Source organism: Homarus americanus, unplaced genomic scaffold (assembly GCF_018991925.1).
Source record: "Homarus americanus isolate GMGI-L3 unplaced genomic scaffold, GMGI_Hamer_2.0 scaffold6565, whole genome shotgun sequence".
Lineage (NCBI taxonomy): Eukaryota > Metazoa > Arthropoda > Malacostraca > Decapoda > Nephropidae > Homarus > Homarus americanus.
In genome coordinates this window covers 312,501-325,839 of record NW_024752453.1, presented here as the reverse complement: position 1 = coordinate 325,839, position 13,339 = coordinate 312,501, and positions in this window count along the sequence as shown.

The window sequence follows — 13,339 nt, the reverse complement described above, 5'->3', positions numbered from 1 at the left end:
ACTGCCCCTGCTGCCCTCATGTACCGCCCCTGCTGTCCTCACTGCCCCTGCCGCCCGTATCGCCCCTTGCCCCTGCTGCCTCGCCCTTGCCGCCACTTATGCCGACCCCACCAGCTCTTATGCCAATCTTGCCCATATTTCCTAATCCACCTTGCCACCCACTAAACACGAGAGACCTATAGAGGAAAGTTGGGAAAGCTGAGAGTTATCTCTAAGCTTAAAGTTGGCTTTAAACATACTTCAAAAACGAAAGCTATTATAAAAGGAAGAGTTGGACACAAGCCAGACCACGTCCAGGCGTGTGTGTGTGTGTGTGTTATATACGGGAGATGTGTCAAGTCCTGAGGCTGTAAGTTTGCCAAAGGATGTATTTCTGTGGTCATATATTAAAGTGTTTGGAGACATTTTGGAACCCTAGGAAATGGGTGGGTGTGTGTGGGTTGTGGGGGTGGGGTGAAGATAGGTGTGGGGGGGAGTCTGTTTGTGTGTGGGGAGGTGTGTGTGTGTGTGTGTGTGTGTGTTTAAAGGTTAGCCTCTTGTGGGTGTTATATTAGACCCACTTCAGTATTCTGCCTCTTCATCTTGCTGACGACAATGCTGACATTAATAATGATGCTGTTGATATACCTTACCTTCCTGACACTCTAGTTCCTGACATTATAGAGCTCTTGGTACTATCTTCTGACACTATCTTCTGACACTACCTTCCTGACACTTCCCCGACACACTACCTCCTGACACTTCCCTGACACTCTCTGACACTCTCCGACACTTCCCTGACACACTACCTCCTGAACTCCACCTGACACTCCCTGCACACACTACCTCCTGACACTTCTCCTGACACTTCTGACACACTACCTCCTGACACTTCCTCCTACACTACCTCCTGACATTAGTTCCAAACATATGAACTGACACTACATATATAAACGAATACACATGTCAGTTGTATGTATATAATGAAATACAATACATACAGAATTTATGCATATATTTTTAAAGGTGAATTATACATGGGTCATATATGAGTCAATTTGTATAGTATATCTGTCGTATATAAGAGAATTTAGTATATTGACCATATATGTATTTTATATATATTGGTACTTGATTATGTGGCTCTGTTAGTGAAATAGCTCTCTCTCTCTCTCTCTCTCTCTCTCTCTCTCTCTCTCTCTCTCTCCCCTCTCTCTCTCTCCAACACAAGCGGTAATGGTTAAGCCGTGTTTATCATTGCTTCTGAGTCTTAATGTATATGAGAGTCTGAATAATGTATAGCAATCTTCTGTTCCCGTATAGCAAGTGTCCTTTATCAGCTGTTTTTTGTTGACATAACGTCCAGGGATTCTTCCACATCAGCTGTTCTGTGTTTACGTTTTGCCACATCAGCTGTTATTTGTTTACATAATGAAGGGATTGCTGTTGCCTTTCCGGGGTGACCTTTGACATGGTCTGAAGCACAACAAACTCCGTCTCGTACTGTACATGTTGCCGCCAGATGGTCTCTCTCTCTCTCTCTCTCTCTCTCTCTCTCTCTCTCTCTCCTCTCTCTCTCTCTCTCAGACATGTGATATCGTACCTAAAATTATATGAAATTGAATAAACACTTGATATCTATTGAAGGTTTTGATATCATGTCTGGAAATAGCATGTTCCAGAAGTTAGTTGAAGGGGACTGTTATTTTCTGGGGGCTTTGTGTGCGTGGAGTGCGTGTGGAGGAGTGTGTGTGCAGGGAGGAGTGCGTGTGGAAGGTGTGTGCGTGTCTGGGAGGGAATGAGTGCGTGTGGAGGGTGGTGTGTGTGTGCGGAGGTAGGTGCGTGTGGAGGAGTGTGTGTGTGTGGGGGGGTGAGGTGCGTGTGGAGGAGTGTGTGTGTGGGAGGGTGAGTGCGTGTGGAGGTGTGTGTGTGTGTGGGTGAGTGTGTGTGGGTAAATTCCAGGTAGGTTTCAGGTAGACTTCAGGTAGATTCAGGTAAGCTTCAAGTGGTTCAGGTGGGCTTCAGCAAGGCTTCAAGTAGGGCCCCTTGTACACGGATCACACTGACCATAAAACACAGGTGAGGGGTGAGAGAAGGTAGGAAAGTGTCTCTCAGGTGAGGGGTGAGAGAAGGTAGGAAAGTGTCTCTCAGGTGAGGGGTGAGAGAAGGTAGGAACTTTTAACACAGAAATATCCTGATTGGTCGAAACTCTGACAGATTATGTGAACCAGTCATAATCTTATAATCGGGGCCGATTTTTAGGCCCGATTTTTTAGTTAATTATCAATAGTTTTTCAGGATATCAATTAATTTAGATTAATTAGATCACTTCAGATAATTACCTAAATTAATTGTATTATAGTGTCATTTGTTCTCATTTATTTGTCATTTGTATAATAATTAGAGTCATTAAGGGATATTAGTCATTACTTCTTATTGTAGTAATTAAATATACTTAACATTAATTGGTATCTAATTAGTGTTGTTAATTATATGGGAAGTTTAAAGCTTATCTACCTGAATTAATTAATTGGTTTACTTAAATACTTCATATTTACCTTAAAAGTCATGTGAAGAATATGGGGCCTGTTAGAACTGGGGTCTGTTAGAACTGGGGTCTGTTAGAACTGGGGCCTGTTAGAACTGGGGCCTGTTAGAACTGGTTTAGGACTGCTGTTAGAACTGGGGCCTGTTAGAATCACTGTTAGGACTGGGGCCTGTTAGGACTGGGGCCTGTTGAACTGGGGCCTGTTAGAACTGGGGCCTGTTAGGACTGGGCCTAGGCTGGGGGCCTGTTAGATGGGGCCTATTAGGTTTAGGTCCTATTAGATTTGGGACCTATTAGAACAAGGGTCTATTAAAACTGGCCTCTTTGAACTGGGTCTGGTGTATTAGAGTTGGCCCATTAGAACACGTAGGTTTGAAGTGGGGCCTATTAGAAAAGGTATAACCAAACACGTTCCCTGACAACTCACCCATCAGAACACGTACCTCTGAGAACTGGGGCCCATCAGAATACGTACCCCTGAGAACTGGGACCCATCAGAACACGCACCCTGAGAACTGGGGCCCATCAGAACACGTACCCCTTGAGAAATAGAGCCTCATCAGAACACGTACCCAATCGCGCCCATCAGAACACTCAGACTCGATAAGCCATTTGAGATTCTTTATACGATCGTTAATTAAGTTATAAATCTTTCTCTTAATATTGTAATTGGATTTGTAATTGGGTGTGACAATTTTTTTTCCAATTACATTTTTTTGTAAATTGTTGAATCGGTGGTGTGATTCACGGAGTCTGATGGGGCTTGTAAATCAGATGGTGTGTGTAAATCAGATGCTTCAGGTCTTAAGGTCCATTTTCTTAAAACCCAACGTCTTGGCCTCTCATGGACTCCTTATGTGCGTCTTGGCCTCTCATGGACCACTTATGGTTCTTGGCCTCCTATGGACCACTTATGTGTCTGGCCGGATCACTTAGTGCGTCTTGGCCTCTCATGGACCTCTTATGTGCGTCTTGGCCTCTCATGGACCTCTTATGTGGTCTTGGCCCCTCATGGACCACTTATGTGTCTTGGCCTCATGGATCACTTATGTGCGTCTTGGCCTCATGGACCTCTTATAGTTCTGGCCTCTTGGACCACTTATGTGCGTCTGGCCTCTCATGGACCACTTATGTGCGTCTGCTTCTCATTGATCACTTATGTGCGTCCTGGCCTCCAAGGACTTATGTGCGTCTTCGCCTCTCATGGACCCTCTTATGTGCGCCTTGGCCTCATGGACCTCTTATGTGTCTTGGCCTCTCATGGACCCTCCGGCCAAGTCCTCCAGCTTGGAGGTCCACAAGACTCCTTACCCTACTTCGAGGTCAACCAATCTAAACTTGGAGGTTGATTCTACCATCTGAGCTCTGAGCTTCTGAGTCTCTCTCTCTCTCTCCCTCGCTTCCTCCCTGAATCCCCACCCTCCCGGCATCCCTCTCTCCTTCCCTCCCTCCTCCCCCCTCCCTCCTTCAAGTCTCCTTCCCTCCCTCCCTCAAACCTCTCCTTCCTCCTTCCCTCCCTCCTCCCTCACCAGGATTATTCTAATAACAACCACTCGTGTAGGGAGCCCATCTCGGGGCGGGGGCATCCTGGATATTGAGTGTGTGTTTTTGACTGTCTTGTGAGGGAGGATGTGTAGTGTTGTAGGTTAGGTGTGGGTGGCTGAGGTGTTGTGTTTTTATCCCTGGGTCATATAGATAGTGTCGAGACAGAGGTACTTAAATTATTGGAGAGCAATTGTCTTATTAAAACGAGGACCTCTCTCTCTCTCTCTCTCTCTCTCTCTCTCCTATGTATTTTGAGTCAATTTTTCAGCGTTACAAAAATGTTGTTAATTTTGTTGTTAGTAAATAATGGAAAATTGCGAGGTGGAATTTGAGTTTATTAGGAAAGGAGAGAGACTCCAGAAGGCAAGGCTGAACCTTTCCCTCCCTTCTCTCCGTTTCCCCTCTCTTTCTTTTCTTTCCTCCCTACCCTCCCTCCTTCTCCCTCCCTTCCTCTCTCTCCCTGCTGTGTAATAAAAAGAGTGACTACCTTGTTGATGTAGTTGCAGTGTGTGTGTGTGTGTGTGTGTGTGTGTGTGTGTGTGTGTGTGTGTGTGTGTGTGTGTGTGTGTGTGTGTGTGTGTGTGTGTGTGTGTGTGTGTGTGTGTGTGTGTGTGTGTGTGTGTGTGTGTGTGAGTCACCCCAGGTCAAATTAAAGGTGGATGTCGGTGTAGATTTATCCACCCCTGTATGTGTGTATTACCTGACGATCTCTCCTCTTCGTTCACCATATTCATCATCCAATTAAAATCGTAAATAGCTCAGCCTTAATAGCTCATTATTTGTTTCATTAATAGCTCGTTGTTTTACCCCATTAATAGCTCATTGTCTTCCTAATTAATTGCTCATTTATTTATTTATTTGCTTATTCCCTCATTATTTACATCATTAATTGCTCATTTCACCTTATTAATAGCTCATTAATGACGTCATTAATAACCACTCGTGAATTTGATATCATTTTGTTATCAATCTTGTGTGATCTTAGTTATATTAGTGTGTTGATAACTCATTATCCCCCCTCCCCCCAGGTGAGATAATCTAGGGGGGAGAGGCTAATTAAGTGAGATAACCTAGGTGTCTAATCTTCAGGTAATCAGGTAGATAGTCTCCTTAATTAGATCTCAGGTATATAGCTTCTTAAGACTCTCTGACCGGGGAAAAATAGTGGGTCAATAAGAGAGAGAGAGAGAGAGAGAGAGCTAAAGGAATATGGAAAGGAGGAAATGAAAGGTGGTGATGAATGGTACAGGGAACACACAGCTAAATTGGGGATTCATCAGGACGCTGCTTGTCAGATATTGCTGGACGGTGAAGGAGGGGGTGAAGGAGGAGGTGGGAGAGGGAAGGGGAAGAGGAGAAGGAGGAGGATTAAGAAGAAAGGGAGATAGATAATAAAGGGTGAAGATGAAGAGGAAGAAGATTGAGGAGGATAGAAAAAAAAAACCTGAAGGACGGAAGGGAGGGAAGAGGAAACAGGAATAAGAATAGGAGAAACAAGAGGATAAACGAGGAAAGAGAAGGAAAATAAAATGAAGAAAATCAAGAAAAATGGAAGAATGACTCGTTAGGAACAATTGTCTTCACTCAGACCTTGGTAAACTTTTCTTCTTAGTAATTTATCGTCTTTTCCACCTATAGTTACTACTGAGGTCTGGCTTTGTTGAATTGCATTGTGTTGTCCACGCTATAAGTCACGTACTATTGGCCCGATTCCATTAAAAATTGGTTCATTTACTCATCTTACATTAGGAAGGAAGCCTATTGATTTATAGTCCATTAGGATCAATTATAGTGTCCCTATTATAAGTCAAACTCTGCTGGACTGATTCCTTTAAAACTTGGTGTGTTCCGTGAGTTAATGAGGAAGTCTAGTTATATTTTTAATGTATTAGGAGTAGTTACATCACTTGGTATATGGGATTACTTTTAAACAGATTACATTAAATAGATACGTTCACTTAGCACCAGTTAGGAGACAAGATTAACACCTAGATGGATTACTTGACACCTTCTCCCCTTCTTCTTTCTTGTTCTTTCTTCTTCTTTCACCACCACCTCCTCCTCCCTCCTCCTCCTCCCTGTCCCCACCACCACCTCCTCTTTCTCCTTCCCCACCACCACCTCCCTCCTCCTCTTCTTCTTCTTAGACCTCCTCCTCCTCCTAATGAATACTGACAGGAGGGAACTGAATGAAAGTAATTATTCACTACGTCACTAATGAAGAAATAATGTAGGTAATGGAAGGTGAAGGTACACACAGCCTTGATGATAAAGTATTTAGTAGGGTCGTTGGATGCGTGTTGGGTGGGGGCTATGGGGGGGCTATGTGGGGTGGGGCTATGTGGGTGGGGGCTATGGGTGGGGCTATGGGGTGGAGAGCTATGTGGGTGGGGGGCTTGTGGAGAGGGCTATGTGATGAGGGCTATGTGTCTTATTAGTGGTGGGAACACGTAGGTATATGTATTGTAGTTAAGATATGGGGTGAATATGTTGTTCTCTCTCTCTCTCTCTCTCTCTCTCAAGAAAATATCACCACACATCCTCCTCCTCTTGGGAGAACCATGTTGTTGAATTAAGTTGTGAGATACTCCCGGTGCTACAGGGATCTCGGGAGGACATGGGTTAGGGAGGACATGGGTGAGGGAGGACATGGGTGAGGGAGAGGGAAGATGGGTGAGGGAGAGGGAAGACATTGGTGAGGGAGAGGGAGACATGGGTGAGGGAGGACATGGGTGAGGGAGAGGGAAGACATTGGTGAGGGAGAGGGAGGACATTGGTGAGGAGAGGAGGACATTAGCTGCTGTTCTAATGGGCCTTAACCTAACCCAACTCCGACCGACCCAACCCGACAACCCGACCCAACCCGATAACCCGACCCAACCCGACAACCTGACCCAACCTGACAACCTGACCCAACCTGACAACCCATCATACCTGGGCATATGACATCTCCTCGACGCCCGGCCTACATCTACACACAATGAAGGAACACCTCGAGCATAATCGGTCCGATGGGCATGGAGCATCCAGATACACAAACCAAAACCAACAAACAAACACCACCCCCACACCACCACCCACAACCTGAAGCCCCATTCACCAACAGCTTCATTTCATCTGTTGCTCTTTAGTTCACCTGTACAGCCTTTAGCTTACCTGCAAAGCTTTAGCCTGATCTGTACAGTCTTTAGTTTACCTGTGGCTAGCTTCAGTTTACCTGTGGGTAGCTTTAGTTTACCTGTGGGTAGCTTCAGTTTACCTGTGGCTAGCTTTAGTTTACCTGTGGCTAGCTTTAGTTTACCTGTGGGTAGCTTTAGTTTACCTGTGGCTAGCTTTAGTTTACCTGTGGGTAGCTTTAGTTTACCTGTGGCTAGCTTTAGTTTACCTGTGGCTAGCTTTAGTTTACCTGTGGTTAGTTTCAGCTTACCTGTAATTAGTTCAGTTTACCATTACATTAGTTTACGTGTAATTAACTGTGTGTGTGTGTGTGTGTGTGTGTGTGTGTGTGTGTGTGTGACCTTGTACCTCTAGTTGTGCTCAGACGCCGACGAAGGCGCTGCCGGCACACAATAGACCGGTCTGTACCACCGGGAGGAGGACGAGCACATTCCTATGCTTGCAACAGACAACTTGACCAAGGAAAACTGGTGTCTGGTCTTGCACGCACACACACACACACACACAACACACACACACACACACACACACACACACACACACACCGGTAAGAGTCTGTCCACTTGAAGACGTCATCACTCTAAGTGGTAGGTGGGCGCTGCTTTACCTCTCACACACTCACTCTCACACACTCACACTCACTCTCACACACACACACACTCTCACACACTCACTCTCACACACACACACACTCTCACACACTCACTTTCACCTCGCACACCTCTGTTCCGTTAACCTGACCTAACCTAACCCCAGTCTATGGCGCTTATTGTTAGTGGTGGTAGTGGTGTGTGGTGAAGATAGTGGTGGTAGTGGTTGTGGTGATAGTGTGTAGAAATGGTGGTAGTGATGGTGGTAGTGGTTATAGTGGTGGTAGTGGTGATAATGGTGGTGCCGGGATGACCCCCTGAGAGTGTGTTGGTGAAGTGTACACAAGGCCCTCACTGTTTGTCTCTCTCTCTCTCCTCCTTCTCTCATCCTTCTCCCCCTCTCCCCACCCCTCCCCCCCTCAGCATTTTCAGGCCCTCCTAATATAAGATTACCCAAGTGAATCTTATGACAAACTCTCTCATGTGGTGTTCAACATGGCCTGGCTTATCTGGGGAGCTGTCTCACTTTAGCTGCTAGTCTATAAAGCTATTTTGGTCATTACAGCTATATTACGAAGCTATTTTAAGTCATTACAGCTATAGTACGAAGCTATTTTGGTCATAACTGGTTTATTACGAAGTTATATTGGTCATTACAGATATATTACGAAGCTATTTAGAAAGCTATGCTACTTAACTAAACTAGAAAGCTAATTGGGGTCATAGCTTTTGATCTCAGATGCTAATATTGAAAGTTATTACAAAGAAAGCTATATTTTCTAAGCTATATTATTAAGAGAGTTATATTTATGGTAATTTCTCATTTAAAAGCTTAATAGAGAGTTAACACACACACACACACACACACACACACACACACACACACAGACACACACACACACAATATTTTCCTTGTATGTATAAGCCTTGGATATACACGCTAGGAGGTGATGAAGTGAAGGTATACAGCATATGTATACCTAGTGCAGGCTAAAGGGGTGAAGAGGAGGGCTAAGGGGGTTAAAGGGGTGAAGAGGAGGGTTAAGGGGGCTAAAGGGGGGTGTTAAGGGGGGTCACATTAGCCACACAACTCTACCATTCTTGACACTTATTTCCCCACACTCTTGAGGGAAGCGTACCACAACAACCTCTTTGACCTCCTGTGTTTTTACGGTCAAGAGGTCAAGAGGTCAAGAGGTCAAGGTCATCACCCAGCCATTAAGTGTGACCTCATGGAAATCTGAAATCTGGCCTGTGTAAGGGTGTGGCCTGTGTAAGGGTGTGGCCTGTGTAAAGGTGTGACACAGGTACAGTAATTGCTGTATTTAGGTCGTGTTATACAGGTGATACTTCAACACAGAGAAGCATTATTGGGACTAATTGATTGGGACAGGTAGACATAATTAATTGGGACAGGTAGACATAATTAATTGGGACAGGTAGACATAATTTATCTGGACAAGTAGACATAATTAATCGGGACAGGTATACTTAATTGATTGGGACAGGTAGACATAATTAATTGGGACAGGTAGACATAATTAATTGGGACAGGTAGACATAATTTATCTGGACAAGTAGACATAATTAATCGGGACAGGTATACTTAATTAATTGGGACACCTTAACTTACCTGGGAATAGGTTTGGAGAGCACTTAAGCTTCTCTTATGAACCAGAGGTGTTAAAGATAATCTCTCTCTCTCTCTCTCTCTCTCTCTCTCTCTCTCGCGGCAACCCAACCCGTGGCGGCCCTCTTCACGCACGCCCACCTGTACAAACACCCACACACGCCCACCCTCTCCCGGATGCCCTGTGCCCCTGGAGGGTATGATCGTCTGTGCCCTAGAATGCGTGGGTATAAACCTCATCCTTGTATGGGTGGGGTTGGGTTAGGTTAGGTTAGGTTAGGTTAGGTTAGGTTAGGTGTGCCCGTGGGTTAAGTGAGTGAAGCACCTCCCTTAACCACGTCTTATTGGGTCAAATTGATGTAGTCGTTTGTGTGCTTGTTATAGTACGTGTGTAAGGCAATAGTGAAAGGAGGTTATATCTGTCTGTCTGTCTGTCTGTATGTTTCTCCTTGTCTGTTTATCTGTTTCTCTCTGTTATTATCTCTCTCTCTCTCTCTCTCTCTCTCTCTCTCTCTCTCTCTCTCCTTGATTAAAATCCATCAAGAGTAAACAGTAGCCTAAGCTGGTACACACACACACACACACACACACACACACACACACACACACACACACACACACACACACACACACACACACACACACACACACACACACAGCATCTATTGGTTAAGAGACCCATCTTACATCTACAGTATGTATATTGTAGCTGTGTCATAGTTGTGTGTGTGTGTGTGTGTGTGTGTGTGTGTGTGTGTGTGTGTGTGTGTGTGTGTGTGTGTGTGTGTGTGTGTGTGTGTGTGTGTGTGTGTGGTTGTGTTGTGTTGTGTTGTGTTGTGTTGTGTTGTGTTGTGTGTGTGTGTGTGTGTGTGTGTGTGTGTGTGTGTGTGTGTGTGTGTGTGTGTGTGTGTGTGTGTGTGTGTGTGTGTGTGTGTGTGGTTGTGTTGTGTTGTGTTGTGTTGTGTTGTGTTGTGTTGTGTGTGTGTGTGTGTGTGTGTGTGTGTGTGTGTGTTAACGTACATGACCACGTGGATGTACATATGTATACATGTAGGTCTGTAAAACACACATTTAGTCGTTTATGTATACGAGAACATGCGCGTGTACACCTGTCTGTTACACCTGGCCTTTGATAACCTGCACATCTGTACACACACACCTTACCCACACCCACACACCCCACACCCCTTACACCCCCACACCCACACACCTTACACCTCCTTACACCCTTACACACCTTACACACCCATACACACACCTTACACCCCTTACACACCTTACACCCCTTACACCTTACACCCCCTTACACCTTTACACCCCTTACACACCCACCTTACACCCCTTACACCCTACACCCCTTTACACCCCTTACACCCCCTTACACCCCTTTACACCCCCCTTACACCCCTTACACCCCCTTACACCCCTTACACCTTTTACACACCCCTTACACCCCTTACACCCCCTTACACCCCCCTTACACACCTTTACACCCCTTCTTACACTTACACCCCTTACACCTTACCCACCACCCCCTTACACCCCCCCTTACACGAACAGACACAATGACAAGGAACTATGGCGGGTTATGTCAACACTGTGAGGCCGAGATAATTATTTGGGGTCTTTGTTGACACCGTAACACACCACACTCACTCCGTCACGCGTCATCCTTTCACGCGTCACATCCTTTCGTCACGCGTCACATCATCCGTCATGCGTCCTTCCGTCCATCCTGTCGTCGTCACCTCCTTCCGTCACGCGTCACATCACATCCTTCCGTCACGCGTCACATCTCCGTCGTCACATCCGTCATCCTCTCATCATCCACCTCATCCACCCCATCCTCACTACAACATCACCCAGCACCACCCAGCAACAGCAACCCAGCACCAGCAACACCAGCACACCCAGCACCACAGCACCACCCAGCACCCCAGCAACACCACACCAGCACCAGCACCACCCAGCACACTCTGCACCACTCTGCAACACCCAGCAACACCAGCACCACCCAGCAACACCCAGGACAACCCAGCAGGTCAGGGCATCGCGGTGTTGATCTCAAAAACGCAGCCATGAGGTGATGGCGGCGTTCATTAGAGATCAGTTACCTCCCCTCTCCACCCTCCTTTACCCCTCCCCACCTCCTTCACCCCTTCCCCACCCCTCCTTCACCCCTCCCCCCACCCCTTCACTTCACCCCCTCCCCACCCCCCTCCTTCACCCCTCCCCACCCTCCCTTCACCCCCTCCCCCACCCCTCCTTCACCCCCTCCCCTCTGGTAGGTCCTGCTGTGTGTTTTATCCTCCTGTTGAAGGGGGGGGGTGAGGAGTGAGGGGGGGATGGATGAAGGGATGGGGAGATGGATGAAGGGATGGAGGGAGAGAGGGAGGGAGGGATGGGGTATGTAAACACGACAACCAGCGCAACAACGGGAACAATGATGACGCACCGATGACGCACCGATGACGTCACTAAGCTGTAAATATTACTGTCGTCAAGCTGTGAGGTGCGGGTAGTCTCTCTCTCTCTCTCTCTCTCTCTCTCTCTCTCACACACCTGGGAGAGAGGGAAGGAGGAGGGGTCAGTAACACTCACAACACCTGTACAATAGCAACACCTGTCCACCATCCTCACTATCACCTGCTCACCATCCTCACCAACGAGAGCACAGACAGACAGACAGACAGACAGACAGACACTAAGGACAGGAATACCTAACCACCTGCATTACTAACAGGTCCTTAATGGTCTGTATTACTTCAGTCTTAATTAGTCTACCTGTAATTAACCTAACCTTACCTAACCTCTAATTCTTCCTAACCTAACCTAATCCACAACCTTCCCTAACTTAACCTAACCAAACCAGGATCATATTTAACATAATTTTTATATTACTAATTTAACATATTTGTGGTGTTAAATTAAATTAATCTACAGGTAACTTTTTTCGTGTGGCCAGGTGTGTACAGGTGTGTAGGGACACCTGTAGCCGCCACATCTGTGACTCGTGTAAGAGTGTGTGTGTGTGTGTGTGTGTCAGTTTATCAGTCAATCAATCAGTCAGTCAGTCAGTCAGTCAGTCAGATTGGAGACAAGTGGGAAGTTAAATCCGGGTTGGGTCACTGAGTTAAAGTCCTGTCCAGTAACTGAACTTAAGTTTGTCTCATAGTGCGGGTGACGGGATACGGCGAGAGACAGACAGACAGACAGACAGACAGAGAGAGAGAGAGAATGACCCTTCCTCTCCCCTCCCCTGTCCTCTTCCCCCCTCCCCCTCCCCCCTCCCCCTCTCCCCCCCTTCAAGAAGTGACTAATTGCCTATTGACTCACACTGGTTATGTGTGTTTATGTGTTTACAGTTTAATGTTGTTAGCCAATCAGGGGCGTCGTATGATTAGTTTGTTTTATTTGTTTGTTTCATACTGAGAGTGAGTGAAAGTGGTGGGGGAGGTAGATAGAGGGGAGTGGTAGGGGGAGATGGGTAGAGTGGGTAGAGGGGGAGGTGGGTGGGGGGGAGGGAGTGGGTGGGGGGAGTGGGTGGGAGGTGGGTAGAGTGGGTAGAGTGGGTAGAGGTGGGGGGAGAAAGAGGTGGATAGAGAGTGGGAAAGATAGAAGGAGAGGAGGAGGAGGTGCAGATTGGGAGGGTGAGAGGAGAGTGGGGAGGTGAAGGGGAATGAAGAACTTCAGCCTTTTTTGAGTGCTGTAACTCTCTTGAAATACATCTGTGCCTGTGTATGTACCTGTAATTATACCTGTACCTGTAATATAACACACACACACCCACCCCAACCCAACCCGACCCGACCCCAGGTAAGGCAACAGACGCGACACCTGCCTCAGATAACACCAGGTAAACACTGGGGT